Raw genomic sequence first — 12,989 nt, 5'->3', positions numbered from 1 at the left:
TGCCTCAGCAGCCTGGCTGTGAGTCATGCTGCCTCCTGGGGCTGCTCCTTGGGTGGTACAGCTTGCACACCATCCCTTGCTCAGAGGATGAGCCTTAACTCACCAAAGCTCTCTGGGAAGGAAACAAACACAGATTTTACATACTCTTGGTCATATGTGTGATGTTATCTGATGCGTAATTATCAAGGAGAAATTTTTTAAAGCTCAGACTGTTTGCTTCCAAAGGGATCCCAGTGGAAAATATTTCTACTTCCACATTTCCCCACTTTGAATATCTTCCTGGCTATTTTTTTTTTTTTTTGCTTTGCTTTTCCAGGTCCTCTTATAATTTATACCACCTACTCAGCAAGTTTCAACACAGTCAATACTGACTGACCACAGCCACAGAGAACTTTATGCTCACGCCAATTATTTTCAACAATATATGGATTAGACTACACACACACTGCCAGAAAAAATGATCTACCTCAGATTTAAATCATTAAGAATGGCCCTCTGGAGACAATAATCTCTCCTCAATGTGAAGGCTACAGACAAATGTCAGAATTCTGTCTGGCCCAGGAATGTTTCCTCATAACAAGGCTGGTTTGTGCAATCAATGAGGCTGACAGAATCTCCAATATGCTCTCAGGGCCTGATCCAAGGCACAGGGAAGTTTATGGTGACACTCCCATTGACTAGAGCTCTGTGGGAAACCTTTTTTTATCCATGACCCATGAGAATTTTTGAGATTTTGAAAGCTCTTTCCCATCCTGACCAAGAGAGAAAAATTGAAATCTCAAATTTTTGCAGCCTGAGTATCTACTTGCATCACTCCCACAAAAGAGGCAAGATTAAAAAAAACAAAACCCTGATTAAAATATTTTGTTCAAAAGTGAAGGGAAACAACTAAATTTTGAAATTAAAGACAGTTTTCAAAATCAAAGGTTTTACATTAAGAAACTGGCGTTTTCTCAACAAAAATGAGACATCAAAAACTTGTTGAACAATTCCAACATTCTCTTCTGAACTGTAGAGCAGGTCTTTCCTGCATGAGTGAGTTCACCTGGGATGTTTTGCTCTTTAAAAATAGAAATCACTTGCACACAGGGACTCTATTCATCTTCCTAACAAGCATAATTTATGTTCCAGCCACTGAAGAGGGACGTTCTCCCCTTGTACACCAAGAGGTGGAAGCCATTTGATTGCAAGGAGAATAAAATTTCCTCACAGGTAATTGCAAAATATAAACACCACATCTCTCATTTTAAATCAATTACTCTTCCTTCTGCAAGGTGAAAACTGCCAAATCTCTGCCTTTAAGCAGCATTTTCCAGCCCCAAACGTCTTGAACCCCTGTGAGGCAAACCCCATGTTCGTGTTACAGCCAAAGCCACTGGATGGAGCTGTTAGAAACAGTCTCACGAGCTCCAGCACTGAGTCATGTTTAGTTTTAGGAAATCTACATTGATATTATTTTTAAGACATGTCCAATGGGAAAGGTCTTGCAAGCAGAGAGGAAGGTTTCTCTCTGTTTACAATATTGGAACAGAGTTCTTGCTCAGCAGGAAACAGATACAGGGACACCCTACAAAGAAGGACACCTTTCTTTGATGATGACTGAGAGATGACTGAGGTATTTTGAGGAATATGAGCAAATACTGAGAACACACAAACAGACACCTGCATCCCCACACCAATCTAATTTCTTGTGAGGAGAAACTGTCTTGGATCCTCAATATGGATTAGTATTCAAAAAGATAAACAGATCAGGACAAAGCCCACTCCAGGTGGAGAAGATAGAGGGAATGGAGGAAAATATATCTATTGACCTTAATATAGGCCTAAAAAGAAACTTGCAGAAAAACTGGAATTTAAATTAAAAATTCCTGATAGCCAATGCTAAGGTGATCTCCTGTGCATTAAGCAGTTCCTGCCAAGATTTGAGTCATTGCTATCCATAATTCTTAAGGACAGTAGTTTCCCAGATGAAGCCTCACTGGTAATAGCAATATAGAGCTGGAGTTCATGATTTCTCCTATATATATGTGTGTGTAAGTATAGCTAGAGAAAAACACTGACAATCCAGGAGCTAATAATAAACTGGGTGACAGCACCTGCAAATAAATGGCTCCTCCATGGGAACTCCTGAATTGACATTTTCCAGTCTCTGACTCCAAGGGCCATGTGAACAGTCTCGCCTTCAGAACCTGGACCACACTTTTCCACAGGACAGAGAGAGCAGAGTACCCAAGCCTCCAGCTGAGTGTCAAAAGAGGAGCAGGCCACATTCTGCAACATCCTGGAGCGGCACAGAGTGTGCTCTGTGACACCAGCCATCTGCTGTGGAATCTGCCACTCCAGGAGCACCTCTGCACTTACTGGACAGTAAATCCCAGCACTCCTCCTGTGCTGCTGACTTGGACAACCAGCGTGGTTAGTTTAGCTTCATGTTTTTCATAATAACTTCAAAATAAGTGCCTGTGTCAGCTCAGTGAGCAATCTACCCAGGTATCTCCCCCTCATATCTCTGGTTTTTGATGAGCTGTCAGGAAATTCAGGATAGCAGTCAGTTCCCTCACTTCTAGTTAGAGCCTAAGGCCGGTTTCTCAGACACTCCTTTAACCTCCCACTTTAAAACTCTTGCTGAGTGGGCCATGCTTTCTATCACCAGCCACCTTTCCTTAGCTATCATTTCAGCTCCCAGAGCAGGCAAATCCAGCAGCTTTCCCAGCACAGGAGCTCTCTTGCAATGCTTCCTGGACAAAGTAGAACTTGAGGTCTGTGACTCCCCCAGCTCCTTATTCTCGCTTCCTTGCACCTATTCACGCTTTCATATGCATCAGGGCAATTCACTGCCCCCTTGCCCAATCACCATCCAAATGCAAAGCCTCATCTGTTGCCTGAAAGGTTTTCAGATGGTGCAGCAGATGGAAAAAATGCTTGTCTTCTGTTTGTTGTATTGGTGCTATGCATCATGCTTGCTGTTAAAATAAGAAATGGGGGACTCAAAACATGTGCTCATCTTGCTCCTTCATGGGTTGTGGGGTCCGACAGAGCAAAGGAAATATTCTCTCCTGAGAATAACTGCATAAAGTCAGCTTGAAGATTCCAGAGAGCAGGATAGGTCCAGCTAAAATTGTTATACAGCAAGCAAAAAGCACAAAGATGAATGGGCAGACTCCTGAAAGGAGCTGGAACTTGCCTATAGGAAAGACATTTTAAAAGAGCTTCATTTGACAGGAAAGATGTTTTAAAATAAGAGATTCATTTTTGGGATGGTGTGGAACACTCAAGGACTTCATAGGGACTGCATGGAATTAGCTACAACCTCAACAGTCACCAATACCCACAGACACAAAGACTGAAGGGCATAAAGCAAGCTGTAATGTTGTAGAAGGGGAATAAATGAATTACACTGGATCCCTCTTGGAAGCTGTGAGCTTCCCACACCACAGTGTTTTCTTGTCATTTTTTTATAACAGAAGCACACCCTAAAAAATTGAGGTTTTTTGCATCTTCTGGCACATGTGCAACTACAAAGTGTCATAGTTATGCCTCAAGAGTAATGCACCATGACATTACAGATTGGCTGGACAGATTATACAATAAACCAGAGTCAAAAAGTCACCAAGAGGTCTGTCCTGCAAAAGACACACACAGAGAGAAAGTTAATACATGTACCTTATTCAGCAGGTTATCTGATGTTCAAAATATTCCTGGAAGAAGCAATTCTACTAATGGATATTCTCAGCTTTGTTCTATGCAACAGATATTGTTTTATTCTCAACCTGTGTATTCCCATGCATAGAAGATGACAGAATTTGAAAGATAATGGATATAATAAGTCCGTCCATCTCCTTTTTAATTAAACTTGGAAATTAGATGCCTGTTTCATCATTGGTATTCCTGATTTTTTAGGTTTATTCTGAATTTGGCAGGTCATAGCTTGGGGTTTTTTTTACGGAAAGCAAACTGAAAAAACTATACTGTACTGCTATGGAAAGAATTTCCACACTGCCATCGTAGCTCTATGAATATGTACATACATACAGCTGTTCACGCCACCAAGAGCATGGAAAAACTTTTCATCTGACTTTGGAAAGCTTTTTTTCCCCCCATAGAATTGGGAAGTTAAACTTTCAAACTTTGAAAGGCCTTTTTATTCTTTATTTCTGTCTCCATATTGGGACTAAGTAGAAAAGGAAAAAGGGTGACAAGAATAAAAAATTAAAAGGAGAAAGAAAAAAAAACCAGAAAGGGAACAAAGTTTGAAATCAGAACTCAGAAGTTCTGTCAGCTATTTTTCAAACTGTAAGAAATTCTTCCCTGAGCTTCCTTGAAAAGGAAAAGCACTCTGATATCTCTTAATTTTGAAAATTTTTCTAGTCTGAACTTGCACTATTAGTACTGTTACGCTCATTACAATGCAATCCATCATCAAAGACTCAACAACTATTAAGTTATTGACATAAAAAACATCCACATATAAAAATATGTGCTATAATAAAATGCCTCTTTTTTTAGAATTAAAGTACATCTGATATGTGAGCACTGCATCATTTATACCTAAGTAATATGTGTTCTTGGTTTCTACCAATTCTGAAAATGCAAGAGGATAGGAAGATTCTCCATGAAACACATCAGTTCTGTATGAAAAACAAAAATTGTCAGTGAGAGCATTCTTCATCCCCGAGATAAAAGGGCAATTTGTTTTCTCTGCTCTTTCCTCAGACTTGCACTCCAGAGGACTGAGCAATGCAGTTTTGAGATCAGAGACACCAGAACTTCTAATGGTTTTTAAGCCTAAGATCACTTTTTTTTTAGTAATATAAGATAGCACCATTCCTGATGATTAATGATCAAAAGAAAGCTAAAGAAAAAAAATATTAAAGTGCAAAGTCTAAACTTTATGGACTTATAGTTAACTTTTCCTGACATGCTAGAGGGAAAAGGAAGTAAACTCAATCCACTCAGCTCTCTGGATTGCAGGGGCTTGTGGCAATTACCTAATCTCAGCTCTGGCTTCAAATGTACACCAGAATCATGATGAAATAATGTATTCGACACTGTCATTCCTGAGAGGGAACTCTAGGTTAAGGTCAGACTTCACAGGTATTGAAGATAAACAGAATTAACTAAGATTAAAAATATCCTGTATTTTGTGTGTAAAACTGTTCTTCCAACATCCAAGCAACAGACAGGCATAGATGCATGCACTTGCTCCTTCTCTGCTGCTGGGATTTCTGCCAACATGTAGGATTAAACCACACTTCCATATAGTTCCCAGATGTGCAATCAGAAGAACATCCTAGAGCATCACCTCCACAGTTTGCCCCAGGAATCAAAGCCATTCTTTATCCCAACCACCATTAACATCTTTTCATAATTCATCAACCAGCGATAAACTGAAACACTGCACAAACTTACCCCTGATTTATTTCATTTAGTGTGTTTTGTGACTACAGGATCTGACTCTAATTTACTATATTTTAAATGAACTATTCCAAAGCAGCATGTGTTTTCCCAGGCTGTCCGGGGCAATCCATTCCCAGCAGTAATTTCCACTGGGAAAAGGAAGGTGAAGGGATGCAGCTGTGAGGTGTCTGCCCGTTTCTGACCCTGGGTCAGCAGCAATAGCCCAGGAGGTGCTGGAATCCCTCATAGCCTCCTGGAGGATTTTTCACAGCTCTGCATTTCTGCAGTGGTACTCTTCTCCCCGCCCCTGGCAGCCCCATCCCAGGTAGCATCCCTGGCATGGCCTGAGAACAATACACCAATGTGATTTCAATTAGGGCAATAACAAATTCATGAAGGTTCAGCCCTCACCATCTGTCCAAAGGGAGCGAGAGCTCTGTTTGGTTTGGGGCTTGGGAGTTTTTCCCCCTCTTCCCATCCTCCTTTCTTATGAACCATTTGACAAAGCCATCTACACAACAGAGAGATTTAATGGGGTTTGTGGCAAAAAAAAACGAAAGAGAAAATTAAGGCAGTTCCATTATTAATTCTCACCACAATGCAGCATTATGTAATCTATCACTTAATGTGTACATAATTTAGCATAATTCAACATTCAAGCACATTTAACAAAGACAGAAAAACAATGATGAAAGCTTATTAATAAGACTGATTCTGCCTTTTCAGAGGAGTAATGTCTGTCTGAAATCGCATTTCCACTAAAACTTCAGTTTCCAAAGTTACTTTGCACTGGAAGACAAAAAGTGGATCGTTCTATCTGAAGCAGAAGAATTGCACAGGAGGAATTTTATAGGTTGCCACATGACTGTCTCAAAATCTTTACTTCCTGTACACATACATACAGGCAGTAAATTAAGATTTTAAAGCCATTTAAATCTTGAGGGAGCCTGTCAGACATTTGCCTTGTGCTGCCACTTTCCAGGGCAAAAGGTCAGGCATGGGTCTGCTTGGACAACCAGTGCCTTACCCTACGGACATTTCACATGTGGCAACTTCCACAACCTCACACAACAGAATTAACTGGGGTGGTTTGTGGCCCTGGGCCCTCACCCAGACAATTGCATGTTCAGACCTCATTTCTGTCCCATGAAGGGAAAAAAACAAAGTGCCACAAACCAGGATGCAGTAGGGAGTCTCAGGGCACACTCACAGCGAGAGATGTAGGGAAGTGCTGAGATAGGAAGGTACATCCAAAGGTAATCCCAAACACCTGGCTCCAGGTATGTTTTGGGATGCTTTGCAGAGTCTGGCCCACTACAGAAACTCAAGGAAAAACATGTGGGAAAGAAGGGGGAGGGTGGGGGAGACGAAAGGGGAAAAAAATCCTTCTTCCGACACACTGAAACAATTAATTAGAGCAGATTTAATCATTTCACTCATGTTGAAGGGAGTAAATTCATGCTAAACTTGCCACGCAGAAGATAATGGAACAAGTCATGAGAAGGAAGATGTTACCAAGTTAAAGAGCAACGCAGGAGAAAGCAGCAAAATTCTTTGCTTTGTTTTAAGATACTCTGTAAGGGTATGTCATCACACTGAGATGTAGGGATGAGTAATTAATTCAGATCATGTATTTTCCACCCAGATATTTTCCAGTTTTGTCTCATTAAAAAAAAAAAAGGCATTTCAACATCATTTTTCAAATATATGGTGATTTTCTACATTAAGAAACAGCTTTAGTATTCTAAAAGCAAGTACTTTTCTACACATCAGCCAAAACTCAGTTTATTTCCCTTCATTGCTCAACATCTGCAGCCTGGAGGGCACCTTTGCACACTGACATGGCTATCTAGAAAGTGGGAATATACCAGGCAGCAGAGCTCTTATAAATTATCTACCACCTTCAGGAAAATAAATGGACATCACCTTTGCCCTTTCATCCCCCAAAATGATGGTTGCACACAATCACAAATGGAGACAGATTAAGAGATGAGGAAGCAGAGAGGAGCAGAAATCAATTCTTCCACATGCAAGTAGTTAAGACATAGGAGGATTAACCCCAACTTGTAGTTATATTATTCCATGCGAATAAATGCAACAAAAACCAATTAGAAAATATTGAAGAAGTATTGAAAAGTACTCAATTGAAGTGAGTATAAAGGGGCTTTAGTATGGTCTTCAAGTGAGTCACAACCAGGTGCAAACTGGTTTTGAAAACCTGTTTCTAGACCTGTATTTCATCAGTACAGTAAGTCAGGGAGATCCATTCAAACCCAACTCCAAAGTCCATCACCCTGACATCACAGCACTGGTGACTCATCCTATCTGGATGAGTATGGGACCAAGCACCACAAGAGCTACAAATCCATATTTTAAGGACATTATTGTTTTTATTTTTCCTGGGCATTGTGGAAGGAGAGGAGTGAAGGATGAAACCATATCCCGTCCAACCGTATTTGTCCACATAAAATCACTGATTTTTTTCAATTTGTCACTGAAATCCTACCCAGACCTCCCCAGGAAAAGGAGTTTGGTACCTCAAACTTAACTTAATACTTCCTTTGTGGGAATAGGAAGCTCTCACCTCAAATATCTTTCACCAGTGAACTTACTCCCCTCTTATTCTCCTTGATGATTTCTGAAGGTAACTTTGAATTTTGGAAAAGCCTGAAGCCATAGCAATGAGAAAAGATGTACCTAGAAATCAAATTCAGAGTTTTACATGTAAGCTTTCTACCAGAATATTTCTCTCCCTCACTCTAACCATACTGAATATTAACCAGGAGTGATTGATTTGAAAATAAGAGAAGAACAATATAATTTTTTTAATGCCTTGTGTACCAAAGTCAATGCAAGTTTTATCGGCAACTTAGAAAAAGCAGAATTTCATGTTTGGATTGTATCTAAAGATATAAAGATCAGAGTTCAATGATATTTCATGTTCTGACTATTGACAACTTTTATCAGACATTTCTTATAATTCATTGCATCTACTGTCTACAAATATCTTTTGCAATTAAATAGTCTGTTTTCATAAAGTTGAGGATGCTTCAATCTATTGCACCACTTGAGAAACAGTTATTTATGAAAGCCGGAGGAAGGACTTGTTTCAGTACACTTTGTCAAATAATGAAATTCTGATGCACAGACACCTCCCCCGCCCCCATCCCCTAATTTAAATCTGTGTCATATTTTTCAGGAGGTGCAGAAGTTTGAGCACCTCCTGTACTGCTCTTAAATATAGCAGGCCATGATGAGAGGTTAGGTCTGATAGATTGTGGGGCAATTCCCTACCTTTCCAAAATATTACTTGTATTTCCCATGGGCAAAGCCAGTAGGGCTAAAATACACAATCTATGGGATCAATGTCCAATTTTACTGAAGAAGCTTTGAAAGCTTCACAAATTCTTATGCAAAAAATTTAAGCCTTCTGGGCTTAAATATAGTGGCATTTCGATTGGTCTAACAAGTTACATGATGCATCTTCCTTTTCATAAGACCAGAAATTACAGTTCTTCAGCAAAACATTTTTAAACCAGTTTTAACCAAGCAGGGCACACAGGTATATGAAGTTATGAAGCAGAACTGATTTCTTCTTAGATCTTCTTCAAAATATTCCAAGAATTCAGAGAAGGTCACTGCAAACTTGAATGAAGTTTTAGGACAATACCGATTTTATTTTAGGCTATTCACACCACTGCCACCTTTCACTTAACAATACTGTTGTTTAAAAAACACACAGATCTGCCACTCTTCACTTAACAATACTGTTTAAAAAAAATCAGACTGCCTGAAAATGTATAGAATTTGTTATGTGGGAATATGTTTTAAATGACACTCAGAGACTGGCTTTTAAGTGTGCCTGGCACTCAGAAGCTTCTGGCATAAAATTGAACATAAGTTTTTCAAAGGAAGATGAGCACTTAATACTCAACAGTTTCTGAAAAACAAGCCAATTTGAGCCTTTCTGAAAGTCTGTCCTTGATTATGGGAACTCGGTAAGATCAGTTCTGAGAAGGGAGACTCATCACCACTCACAAAACTCTGCTGCTGGACCATATCAGGACTTGGCAAGAACAGCCTACATTCTTCACTGTCAGCTTCAACCAGGGCTAAATGAAGACAAGCCTTTCAGTCAAGGTACATTTTGGACTTTTAATATTTAATAAAAACACCCCATTCCTATGAACCCATTAGCTAATAAAAAACAGCTCTGCTTACAGAGTTAGAAGTTAAAGGAGTTTAAACTTTAAGGGGAATAATGCAGTAAATTATTACATTCAGGAATTATACCCTTAACTGGTACAAACTGGCACAACTTCAACAGGTCCCTGTTGATTAACATCAGCACTGGATCTTGCCTAACCTGTTCAGCACCGACAGACGCGTGCACCCTTGTGATGTTGGCCCAGAATATCTAAGATTTGCTTTCAGCAGGGACTAGTCAAAGAGAGACACAATTCATAAATTACAAGAACAATAAAGAAGTTTTTCTTCATTTTGTATGGATTCCAAAAATAAATTTTATTTTCTTGTGCTTTGGTTATTTTTTGCTCATCAAGGCTTTGGGACAGCAGCAGTGGAAACTGAAGCTGTCTGGTTAATCTGAGGTCAATTTTTGTGTAGGCAGCTGCAATCCAGGCTTCCCCACCCTGCCCTACCACTGCACTGAACTCTGACCTGCTGGGACCACCCCCTCACTCCTGCAACAACTCCAGCCACATTTCTACTGAGTGAGCACAGACAGTCAGCTAAAATGCCAAAATATCTATGTGTGAAAATACTTGTGCATACTGTCAGGTCTCTGTGACTTTCGCTTGGAAAACACCCAAGACCACCAAATGCATTTGGCAGTCTGGAATCTACTGATGAACCAAGGCACTCAGTGCATGTACTCTGTCCTTGGGAATGAGTTAGGTTTTTGAACTGAAGCAGTGGTTTAAGGCAAAAAGAAAACCCACATGCACGCGAGAGCCACCACCACCCCACAACCCTGTGCATCTACAGCAAGGCTCCCAATCCATCTGAATCTGTGACTTCTGCCAAATATTAAACAACTCAAATTCACATCTGCCATATTCACAGCAGACTGCTGGGTGGTGAGCACTTCTGAAGTCAAGCCACTGATTCAGGGGCCTGAATATGGATTTAAAATTTGAATTTCCTAGGCTGTTTAAGTGATCAGTCTGTTGTTTCCCCAGTATATAGACATGGCCTTCAGGAACCTGGAAAATCCCAGCCTAGAAACCTACAGTAAATTCTGGCTTCTGAACATTTACATTACATGCATATCTTTAGCCCTTTAGCACATGACCAAGAACAACCTCATTGATTTCAAACTGCAGCAGTGCACAGAGAACATCAGCAGTGGAGACCTGACCACCTGAATGGCTAAACCAGAGGAAGGGGAGCAGGAAGTTTTACCATCCTGATTTTACAGGTGGTACACTGAAGCACAAGGAAGAAAAGGAGGGGGAGGAAAGATGTAAGTGATATGTTCAAGGCCACCCAGGAAGGCTGTTGCAAAGTGAGTGCATGAATCCACATTTCTCACACACAATCCACATTTCTCACTCCACCCTGTTCCCCTCCTCTCTGCACACAAAGTCTCCACTCTTGGAGCTGCAGCAGAGTTTCTATGGGTCAGTGCTACTGTGGATGGTGGTCACCCAGAGGAGCCCATGTCTTCACAGGTGCAGAAGGGTCCAAATCAACTTGCAGCTCTTTAATCCATCCAGCAGAGAAAGGACCAGTGTATAAGTGAGTGTTCACATCGAGCTCCTTAGGCTCAAGGAGACAGAACTGGCAAGAGTCCTCACTAAGGACCACACTGAAAAGTCGCAGGGAAGAACAGTCAGTGAGAATTTCCTGATCAACACTGGCTGCTGCAGACATGGGAGAAAAGGAGGCAGCCTAAATAAGCACTTTGAAAGGCTGGTTCAGAAGATTTTAGAGAAAGGAGAACAGCATAGGCCAACATGAAGACAGTGCAGCTCAGAGACAGAGAATGAAGGATTTAAGTTCAGCTGGGCAGATGACTCCTTGCATTACTTCTGTGCAAGTCACCCCAACACTTCACTGGTTTTAAACTCTCAATGCCTTGAGGCAAGGACTGTGACCACATCTGTCTTCATTTCACACTGGGCTATGGAAAGTCACCACACTTGAGCTTGAGCCCTGCTACCATTCAGATGAAAAGCTTATAGTACAACTCTGGAAGCTTTTTAAGCCTATAACAGCTTTTGTAGATAGAGGGTCAATTTAATGCCTAAACATCCTTAAAAAGTCAACCACAAGAACAGGCAGAATGGGAAGGAGAAGAAATACTTGCCAACTTGTGTTTCCTAAATCCCCTCCAAACAATAAAGACATTTGTCACTGAGTTACAGAAGAGAGTCCAAGAATCAGATGTCCCCAGTCACACACAGGTGGAGACAGGTACAGGGAGCAACTCCACAGGGTCTGCTGTGGAATCAGTCACTGCTGGCACAAACAGACTCGAGTGCTGGCTGTGCAGGTTCACAGGGGAGACACCTGGTGTGTCTATACAAGGAAATCCCAGCAGCTGTGGAATTTAGGAATCCTTATTACAAGGTTTTAAAAACCTCGGGAAAAGAGCTGGCTTGATTGTCTCCCAGCTAACTGGAAACATGGCCCAGGATCTCGATTCAAAGACATCCAACCAATCTTTAGGTAACATCTGTAGTACTATTGACAGCCCAGCTGACAGAGCTCCCTATCTCTGACAAGCAGGGAGGGATATCCTTTTACAACTCACAGACCAGTAAAGCCAAGATTATCATAGTCTGGCTTAGAGAATACAGAACATGATAACCACCACTAGGCTTTGGTCTACACATCACAGACTGCATTTGTGAGAGCCAAACATTGCATCCACCCCAGCATTTGTGTTCAGAACAACAGTGCAATTTTGAAGCCAATCCACCAGCTGTCCCCATGGATGATAAGGTGGTCTTAGGTCACAGGTTGGACATGATGATCTCCAAGAACTTTTCCAACCTGGTTGATTCTGTGATTCTGCATCACATCCAGGCACGCTTCAGCGTGGTTTAGTGTGGCACCTTCTCTCAAAGGTTTTGGACAACAGGCACTGGGATATATTCAATCCAGAGCACATCTCTCCAGCAGCACACAGAGCTCCAGGGGTTCAGCACCCACTGCTTTGATCCAGTGATGCTGCACCATATTAACCACCAACAAAGTTAATGCAGCTTGGAAATTACTGAGAATCAATTGCCCTGTTGATGGGAGCGTTTTAATAAGAAAAAATCACCATGAGCAAAGAGATAAAAGTGAAAAGCAAACTACAGAACAATTCCTGTGGTCAGAAAAGAATGGCAATATGTGTAAACTGAAAATGTAAAATCCAAGTCACACCATTTAAGTCTTGTCTGAACATCTATGAAAATAGTTTTCACCAAGAAGTGGTCTTTGGGTAACAGCAGAGCTCTGTTCATAAAGCAGAACGTAGTTCTGTCTCTGAAAAATAGGTTTCTAAATGAATGTTTTCTCCAGAAACACAAATTCAAATTATTTTTGTATCTTTTTCTTCAAAAATAGAAGAACCACTG

This window comes from Cinclus cinclus, chromosome 3 (assembly GCF_963662255.1).
Source record: "Cinclus cinclus chromosome 3, bCinCin1.1, whole genome shotgun sequence".
Taxonomy (NCBI): Eukaryota; Metazoa; Chordata; class Aves; order Passeriformes; family Cinclidae; genus Cinclus; species Cinclus cinclus.
Note: the sequence above shows the minus strand (reverse complement) of the source record.